Genomic DNA, 9,085 nt, shown 5'->3' on the forward strand with positions numbered 1-9,085 from the left:
GCTGTGACCAAGACCACCATGGAAATGTTGTCAAGAGGTGAGGACTGTCCATCTATTGCCTCAACCACCAATATTTATCTTGTCAAGGAAGCAAACCATGGCTTTTTCCTAAGAAATTATCACCCAAAATTACATGATACTGAGCCATGATTAAAAATCATTAAATAGGACGGTAGCAAGAAAACTTTGAGACTGAAAGTATTGAATCTTGATACTTAGCTGCTTAAATAAAGTCAGTGTTCATCTTTTTTTTTTTTTTTTTTTTTTTTTTTTTTTTTTTTTTTTTTTTTGTCATCACTATCTATAACCACAAACTGGACATAATTTCAGTTTTTTTCTGGCGTACATTTGCTACCTGCATGCAAATAAATTCAGGAATCCCCCATCACTAATCATGTGTCAATACAACATATTTGAGATCCTTTAACACCCTGGTCCACTGACTTTTTTTTTTTTTTCCCCCTCTTTTGTTAGGGTAGTTTTTGCCCTTGATCAAGTTCCTTGAGGGAGGATGAGGGCAATAAAAGTTGTTACACTGCCAAACCAGGCAGCAGCAACACTTGCACTGGATCTGAGTTCTCAACACAACTCTCAGAGGAATCAGGTGCTTAATCCACTCAGTTTATGAATTACTGTAACAGAAAGGGGATACAAGCAGAGACTTAAGGAGTACAGGCTGCTCATAATGTCCCGGTGCATTTATAAAGCCCAGAGGATGAAGGGGCAGGATCTGGACCATCAGGATTGCTAAGAGGAAGAGATGCAGTCTTTTCAGAGCAGATATTTGCTACTTTCAGTAACTAGCATTTCTTTCTGTCCACAGCCCTGCACCTTCCACCCCCTACACCCTGTAACCATTGGTTTAAATCCTGGACCTTGCAGCCTTTCCTCTGGCATGCCCTGTATACTGTATAACCACAGGTTTGAATCCTGCAGGCTTCTCACTGCTCTCGCTCTGCTACATTTACTCCTGTGTGGAAACTTAACTTTGCCATCAGAGCAAACTGCTGCGCTCTCCAGGAACAATCCTGGAGATCCATAGGCTGCTGAGCCTGGAAATGTTCTTTCATACTGCCTACTGAATTCTCTCAAGTAAACACTGCAAGGAGCTACTCTTGGAATGACTAGACCCGAAGGTGTGAAACTGACTCTTGCCAACCATGCAAATACACAAAAGAAAATGGAACAAAGAGGAACAGAAACCCAGAACTTCACATTTGTATCTCTGAGTTTATTTATAAATTCTTCTCAAGGTCTCTGCTGTTCTGTGATGAACAGCTTAGTCGGCATGCTGAAATATAGTCCAAAACCATGATAAGTGCTTGGATTTATTTGCCGTCCCCCATGCCTTATTTTTTAAACGTACTTTTATTATTCATTATGTCACTTGTGGCTCTCATTTACCACATACCACGTTAATAAATACAAAATGTATTAGCTTTCTCCTGGGAAGAAGATAGGAGGAAAGGAATATTCTGTGGCACAGAGGTGACGGAACACTGATACTCATATTTTATCTTCACAGCAGTCCTTTAGGGCATTGTGTAGTCATCCTTCTCCAAATGAGTATCTGAAGCAAGGAGAGATAAAGGCCAAATCCCTTATTTATGGTGCCCAAACTGAAATACTAGGGGCCTGCTTTTCAGGTTGTGCATGTTTGGAGCACTTAGCAGGCTCAAGGCAGACACCAGACTGCCTTAAAGATATGAGGGTTCAACTTTACTGTCAAGTTGCACCACATGGTCAGCCAGGCTGTCTTAATAGCAAAAACACATACTTAACAGACTTTGAAAAGTGAATTTTAATTACTTGTGTCACACATAATCCATTCTTCACAGTTCTAAAAAGAAGCAAGAGGGGGATGGGGGGGGTGCACTTCATTTTCAGCCTGCTACCAGCCTTACAAACCCAAACCAGTTTTCACCGCAAATATTCCACCCCTAAAAAGTCAAACACTCAAAAGCAGCTTCTCCTAATCTTTACAAACTCATTTCAATCACATTAGATAAGTAAACTCGTTTTAACCTCAGCCTGGCAAATTAACTCAACACCAAGAACAAACCTCTGCTTGAGCTAAGCCATTAAAATTTTACAGGAGGTATGCATATATGCAAGAGCTGGCAGGAGAGAAACCAGAAACTCGGTGACCAGAGTGCAGTCACTTGGCAGGGACAGCTGCACCTACCTGCAAAAGGTCTGTCCTGCACCTACACCTGAGCACAAAAGCAACAAATGTTTTACTCAGTGCCTGTGAGCATTAGGGTGACGTGGGTCTTGAGCTGGGCAAGAAGAGGAGAAAGAAAATGAAATGTCTCTTTACCACATTCTTTGTAAAGCCATTTTCCTGGCATGCCCTTGTAGAAACAGCTGAATAAAAGGGGTGGCCGAGGGTGGGGGAAAAACAAGCATTTCCTTTTGAGAAGAAATATGTGGTCATGAAGCAGGTAGGGAAATAATGGACATGGCCAATTCCCTTATTACTGCTGAAATTCACGGGGGGAATAAACCAGGAGTTTAAATTTGCCACACATTTCCCTCAGATCTTCACAGAAACAAAGTGCTTATTGAATACATGTTAATTGGTGTTATTAGAGGTTAACTACCATTCCAAGGATACTCCCAACTTCTACAGCAATTATTAATCAGTGAAGTTACAATTACACCCAAAGTGTCACACTAAATGACAGGAGGCAAATCCCCCTGGTCTCAATAAATGCATGTACATAATATGTCTGGATGTCTCATGTCAAAAAAGAAGCCATACCTAAGGCAGTTCCCTAAAGGAAAGAAAAGCCATTTTTGCATTTGCACTGCATTCCATTCCAAAGGGTCCTAGCAGTTGTGCTATGAAATCAGAGGTTTAGATAAGCAAATGATATTATAAAGGAGGCTCACAAACGTAGACACAATTTTCCTCTCAGGACATTCTTACACTGTCAGCACCCAGAGGCACATTAAACACATCTCACAAAACAAAAAGCTGCCAACCTTGGCACCTGTCCCAAAACTCTCCAGCTAGGTCAAACACTTCAAACCCATCACAGCACAGCTTAGGAAACTCAGCTCCTCCTCAGTCAACAAGTAAAGGAAAGAGGAAGGAAGAGAAGGAAGGTCGTTTTCAAAAAAAAAAACCACACGAAAAGCCAAGGGAAATGACAGCACTCACAGAGCAATTCTGCCACAGGACAAATCGCAACGCCTTCACACCTGGTACCCAATTAAAATTAGCAGCTCTGAGCTTTTTTAAGAAAACAGCAAAGATTCAGGTCTATTTTCCTCCCTGTCTGCCAGTGCTTGAAGTCCCACTAGCGGTAAACTGGAAACAAAATAAACTAGAGCTTTAATTATACTAATGAAATCCTGCTATAACCCCCAGCAGAAGCAGCAGCTGCACTGAAAGCAGAGCACAGCAGAGCCACACCTGGTTGAGCCGGAGTGTGGACAGCCTTAGTCAAACAAAATTTGCACTACAGTAGCTCAGTAAATAACAGGTCTACTTCAAAATTAATTAAATCAACATTAAAAAATACTCAAAGGAACGGTAAGATACAAGATAGAAATCATTCTCACAATAGCCTACCCAATGAGGTAGAGTTACACAGCCCAAGCGGTAGCTTTTATTTATCTATTTTTAATAGTGTGTGACATGAGTGTTCCTACAGAAGAGATCAAAGACAAACTCCTGCTATGGCAACCAGCATACAGCACTTCCACTGCTAGCCTAGGAATCCCTGATTGAATTGGGATGATTTTTCATTTAACTTTTTAAAAAGTAAACATATACTGCTTAACCTTGTCTGCCAGACTTCTTCAGGGGAGCTGGTTCTTTTCCTGCTTACATTGCCAGGCTTTGATGCTGCGGAGGAAAAAAAGGACAAAACAAAAAAACAACCCCCAAAACCCCACAAACAACAGAACCTAAAGGCTCAAAATAGTAGAAATGAATAAGAATTTCCCTCATGCACAGTCCTCAACTTCGAGCAAAAAATAAAAATATTGCCTTTGGGGCCTTTGTTGTTGGTCTTAACAACAAGGCAGTAACATTTTTTTTTCATTCCCTTTTTTAACATGAGTACCTTAGAAACACTTTAGGAAACTAAGTCATCTACTCCATACCTATGAACTTTTCCAGAAGTATACTTCTTTTAAACTTCTTCTCTGACACATTACCACAATGTGGGGAAAGGGGAAATCTTTGCCATAAATCAAACTAAGAGTCAATCTTGTAGCTACATATAGCTTCATCCTTAAGGGAACTACCTGTAGGCTCATCTCAGCCTGGAGCCGCCACAAAGATTTTGCTGCAGCAGCAAATGCTAGAATAAGTTCTGTGAGGAGATAAGAAGTTATTAGGAGAAGGCATTACATGTCACTGTAAACACAGGATAACTCTGGATGCTGCTAACCAAAAGCTTTAACCTCTTGCCTATTTCCCACGGGATAAAATGGTGCAAAAGTGCAATCACCAAACAGCAGCTGATGCACATTTCGCATGCCAAAGTTCTCTAAGAGCATTCCCAAAAGGGTGAGTGACTTCAGCACGCCACACACAAGCATAAGAGCTCTCCCTTAATGTGTCCATACCTTCACATGATGAGCCCAGACAATCCACCACGAGCAAAACCTACTCATGAACACTGTCAGAATGCGCAAATTCAGACTATGATCCTAAACAAACATCCCTGAACATCCATTCAGAGCCAACTGCCTAACTGGACGCTCAATACCGTTTTTATCAATGGCTGTTTGAATAACCTATTAACATACTTTTACAAACAAGAGGAATACTCCCTCCTCCACTCCACTTTTTCTTCTCAGTTGCCAAAATTTCTGGCCCCATTGTTTAGCTGGTCATTACACATAAAAAGAGGGGGAACTCCTGCTCAGCTGCAATAAAAAGAACAAGCCAGAAAAGCTGAATTACTGGATTAAGTGACACAACAAAAGAACTCACACGGCAACAACTGTGGCCTTTTCAAAATTAAACCTGATAAAGTTACATGTGGCAGCAGACTACCAGCTTGGGACGTTGTCACAAAGTTGAGTGAAGGCTGATGTGGAGATGTGTCTCAGGATGGGAAATCAGTCCAAACAGAGATTGGGATATTTTCTACATGGCCACTTCCAGAACACATCTCCACCGTAACAATGTTATATTACATACTACATCTGTCATGTACGTGTTACATTGGTAACTACATCGGGTTTTTATTGGTAATGAAAAGTGCAAGCACGTTATCACAACATCATTACGTTACCACTACAGCTTCAGACACACCAAAAAGCAGGTGCACGTCTTGTTAAATCACTGTGTGTGTGTTAAACTCTCTCAGGACCAGAGGCACTGGCAGAGATCGCCTTTCACCGCTCAGGGACCAGCACAGGGAAACTTCCCTCGCAGGCCAAACACAACCAGAGGGGCCTGAGCACCCGCCCCCTGGCCTCCCACCCTTTCTGCACGGCGTTACCCCACGCCAAAGGGAAAACACCGAATCCCCGACACCGGAGGGGCTTCTCCTGGCATCGCTCCCCCGCGAAGCGGCCGAGACCACGGGAATCACGGCGGGACCGGCACCCCGGGGTCACCACAGCGCCCTCCGGGGCGGAAGGACAGGCACCAGGCCTCCTCCCCGGCCCGGCAGAGCCCCGCGCCGAACCGCGGCTCCTCCCGGCGCGGGGGCGGCTGCGTGCTCCCGGCAGGCCCAGGGCGAGTGGCGGGGCCGAGCCCTGCGCGCCGGGCCCATCCCGGTGGGAAGCGGAGCGCAGTCCGGTCCCGTCTCGCCCCCCACCACACTTACGCCATCGTCCTCCGCGGCTTCTCCCCCGCGGACCCGGAACCGGCGGCGGCGGCGGCGGCCGGGGCCCACCCGCACCTCACGGTGAAGGCGCGGCCCCGCCCACGACCCCGCCGCAGCCAACCGCGAGGCACCGCCGGGCCGCGCGGCCAATGGCGGGGCCGTCCGCCCCCCGCGGGGGCGGGCCCGAGGAGCCGCTCCGCCAATGGCGAGGGGCGGCGCCTGCCCCGTGTGTGTGTCTGCGGGGAGACGCGGCCGCCTCTCGTCGGCGCGCGCAGGCGCGGGCACAGCTGGAGCCGCCAGATGTGCGCTGCGGTCGGGGCTGCGGGCGTGGCCGGAGCCGGTACGCTGCGGGGCTGGCGGGTACACGGCCCCGAAATCGGAGTCTCGCTAGTGGATCCCGCCCCCGGCGCAGTGGGCTGACCGTTACGACGGGAGAAGGGTGTGCTGCCCGTCCGCCAGCAGCTGGCAGAGCGAGCGCCTGCGCGCCCGCAGCACCTGCCGCTCGCCCTTGTCCTCGCAGCGTTTGACTGCGAGGCACCGGAGGGGTTTGTTGGCCGAGCCGGCCGGTGACGGGCTATTCGTTTTCCCGCCAGTTGTTTGTGCCCTCCGAAGGAGGTGAAGAAAGCTTCCCCCCCCCCTCCCCCCCCCCACCCCCAAACCTGATAAAAAGTGAATTTTCAGGCATTTTTGAACACGTGTGGCCGTGACTTGACTGCCAGGTGTAGCCAGATATAACTGCACACATTTCTTTAGAATCGCCCAGGCATGATAAAACACATAGATTTCTTTAAAATCACCGAGGTGTGCATCCTCCAGCCTTCAGTAGCATACTAGAGGAAACCGAAACAGTGACTCTGTGTGTGTGTACGTGCACCTTCTTCCATCAGGTCTTTGCACACTGTCAACACTGGTGCTGAGCTCCACACTCCCTCAATGCCCCTGAGGATTCCGGAAGCTGCCCCATGCCGTGTCTCCCGAAGGCTACTCCATTCTTGGGCACCTCGATCAGAAGGCTGGGTACCTGCAAAATAAATCCTGTGGGTGAGAAACACAGATTCCCTAAACCATGGTGCTGCTCTCACTGGCCTGACAGCGAGACCTGTCTATGGGCTGCCTGGATTTGCTTGGGCCAAAGTGAAACTGAGCCCAGTTGAGCTGAGGGCTCATGGCTCCTCTCTGTGAGCCACGTGTTTCTGCCTCCTTGGCTCATGTCTGCTCAAGCATTCCACATGGTTTTCCCTGCAGAGCAAACTTTCAGCTGGATCAGCAAATAGCGAGCGTGATCCCGCTCGGTGCACAAGGGTATGGATGCCCCTGGGGGCCAGGCAGGAGCTCTTAACCTGGCACAGGAAGACACTGGCAGGATTATCCCTTGAGCAGTGCCTCAAACCACAGGTCAACCCTGACCCCAGCTGCCCCCAGCACCCTGCTGGACAAAGCCGTGCTCAGAGCAGCTCCAGGCATCCTCTACCCAGCAGATGAGCCACCATCAAAGCCAGCCTTACCTAACGAGGTTTATCCTCGCCGTTCTATATTACATTCCCATCATACTAAGCATAGTAAGAAAAACATTGTTTAAGTATTCCTGGTTTTCATATTGAAGCCCCTCCTTCCACCTCCTTCCCCGCTGTTGCTAGAGCCATGCACTCCAGCACACTTCCCTGACCTGCTGTGCTGAAGGGATGGAGTCTTGGGAGGCTCTTCCAAATGTTTTATCCACATGGTGCCTGAAGGCTTTAATGAGGTCCATGGAGATAAGTCACACCAAGAAATTTTAGCTCAAAGCTATCATTAGAACTTGGGGAAGGTGGGCCTGTGCCTGCTGTAAGAGACAGAGGTGAAAACTTTAGTGCTGATACAGGCCTGGCTGGAAAACTGAAATACGGAATTAACACAAGGAAAAATATTTACCCCTCTGCACCTTTGAACTTATTTGTTTTCTAAAGGACACTAATATTTACATTCTCTGTAAAAGAAACGTGCACTTTCCTCTCACAAAAATATTTTTATGTTTGACTAGACTTATTTTTAAACTCTTATCAATACAGGGCAGAATATGTCCCAGAACAACCAAAATAAGGCAAAGGGAGAAATTATTTCTATTCTTAGTGTAATGCCACAAGTTTAAGTTACCAGGTTTGAAATAGAAAAGCCAGAATAGCCAAAACTCTGGGTCTTGTTCCAATTCCATTGGCGGGCAGAAAATGGAGAGGTTTTAAGTCTACTTGTGCAACAGATAAAATCAAGCCCATAAGGCATTCCACTCAGTATTTTTAAGCAAAGGTCAGCTTAAGTCCAAATTGTTCATCTAAAAAATGAGCCTCTGTGAGTATTTGTAACATCCCTGCTATTTAGCAGCTTCACTTTGCCTTAGGACAACCAGCAGCACTGTATTTTGCTACGTCTTTGTTCCTTTCTTTGTTAACGCAGCAAGAATAAGAACTATTTCCAACACCGGTCACAAAGAGTAATTTTAGCAATTAGTGCCAACAATTCATATAATTTTTAGATTAAATTTGTTCTGTTTTCAGATCCCTCTATTTTTTACTCCTGAGGATTATTTTTTCAGCATAATTTTACTCAGTTCAAGGAAATTGGTTCTTATGGACAATGCAGAGAGTCACTGCATCCCAGCCTGGGGCCGTGGAAAATGGGTGCCAGGATTTTTTCTTTTTAGGTGGGTTCTTGGTGAGATGTGCAAGTTTCTGACCCCAGAGTGCAGCTCCCTGGAAGCAGGGGTGTTGCCTGGGTGTGACAGGGACTGGAGCTGGTGGCTGCTGTAGGTTAGTGCTGACGTGAGCTTTGTGGATTCTCACAGCACCCCTGCCTGATTGCCTGCTGCTTTTTTGAAGATTGCATTTTTGGGATGTTTGCCTCTGATGCTGATTTCCATCACCAGTTTCATTCCTTCCATTGCCTCCCATGACCTTTTGGGGGAGTGTCTACAAATTAGCTCCTGATATTTCTCCCCTGCTTTCTTTTCATTCTCTCTCTTCTTAAAGGAGTTTTTCCCTCATTTTCTTTCCGATAAGGACTGATGCCAAATCACTTTTCTCAGCCCTTCCTTCTGTACGCTGATTCCAGACAATAAAATTTATTTGACATTTGAAATTTATTTGTAGAAATTACTTTTAAAAGGGTAAACTAATAATCAAAGCATCAAGATATCTTAGCCACACAAATCTAAAAGCTCATGTCATAAGAGAAATTAATTGATAATTACCTTTGTCTTCTGTAACCCAGTTGATGACTCAGATCTGAAGCACCAGGAAAGCCTCTCCTGACAC

At 46.2% G+C, this 9,085-nt stretch overlaps 1 protein-coding gene across 11 annotated transcripts in view; it reads right to left on the reverse strand.

The window, feature by feature from the left end:
* BLTP1 (bridge-like lipid transfer protein family member 1) overlaps nt 1-5,855 on the reverse strand; it is an 87,567-nt gene extending 81,712 nt beyond the window's left edge. For all 11 annotated transcript variants that reach the window (XM_066186698.1, XM_066186694.1, XM_066186695.1 and 8 more), the window contains exon 1: nt 5,799-5,855. The gene's annotated coding sequence lies outside the window, so the exon portion shown is untranslated. The remainder of the gene's footprint in view (nt 1-5,798) is intronic.
* Nucleotides 5,856-9,085: the final 3,230 nt, after the last annotated feature.

This window comes from Chamaea fasciata, unplaced genomic scaffold (genome assembly GCF_029207755.1).
Source record: "Chamaea fasciata isolate MVZ Bird 193981 ecotype frontalis unplaced genomic scaffold, bChaFas1.0.hap1 SCAF_6, whole genome shotgun sequence".
Lineage (NCBI taxonomy): Eukaryota > Metazoa > Chordata > Aves > Passeriformes > Sylviidae > Chamaea > Chamaea fasciata.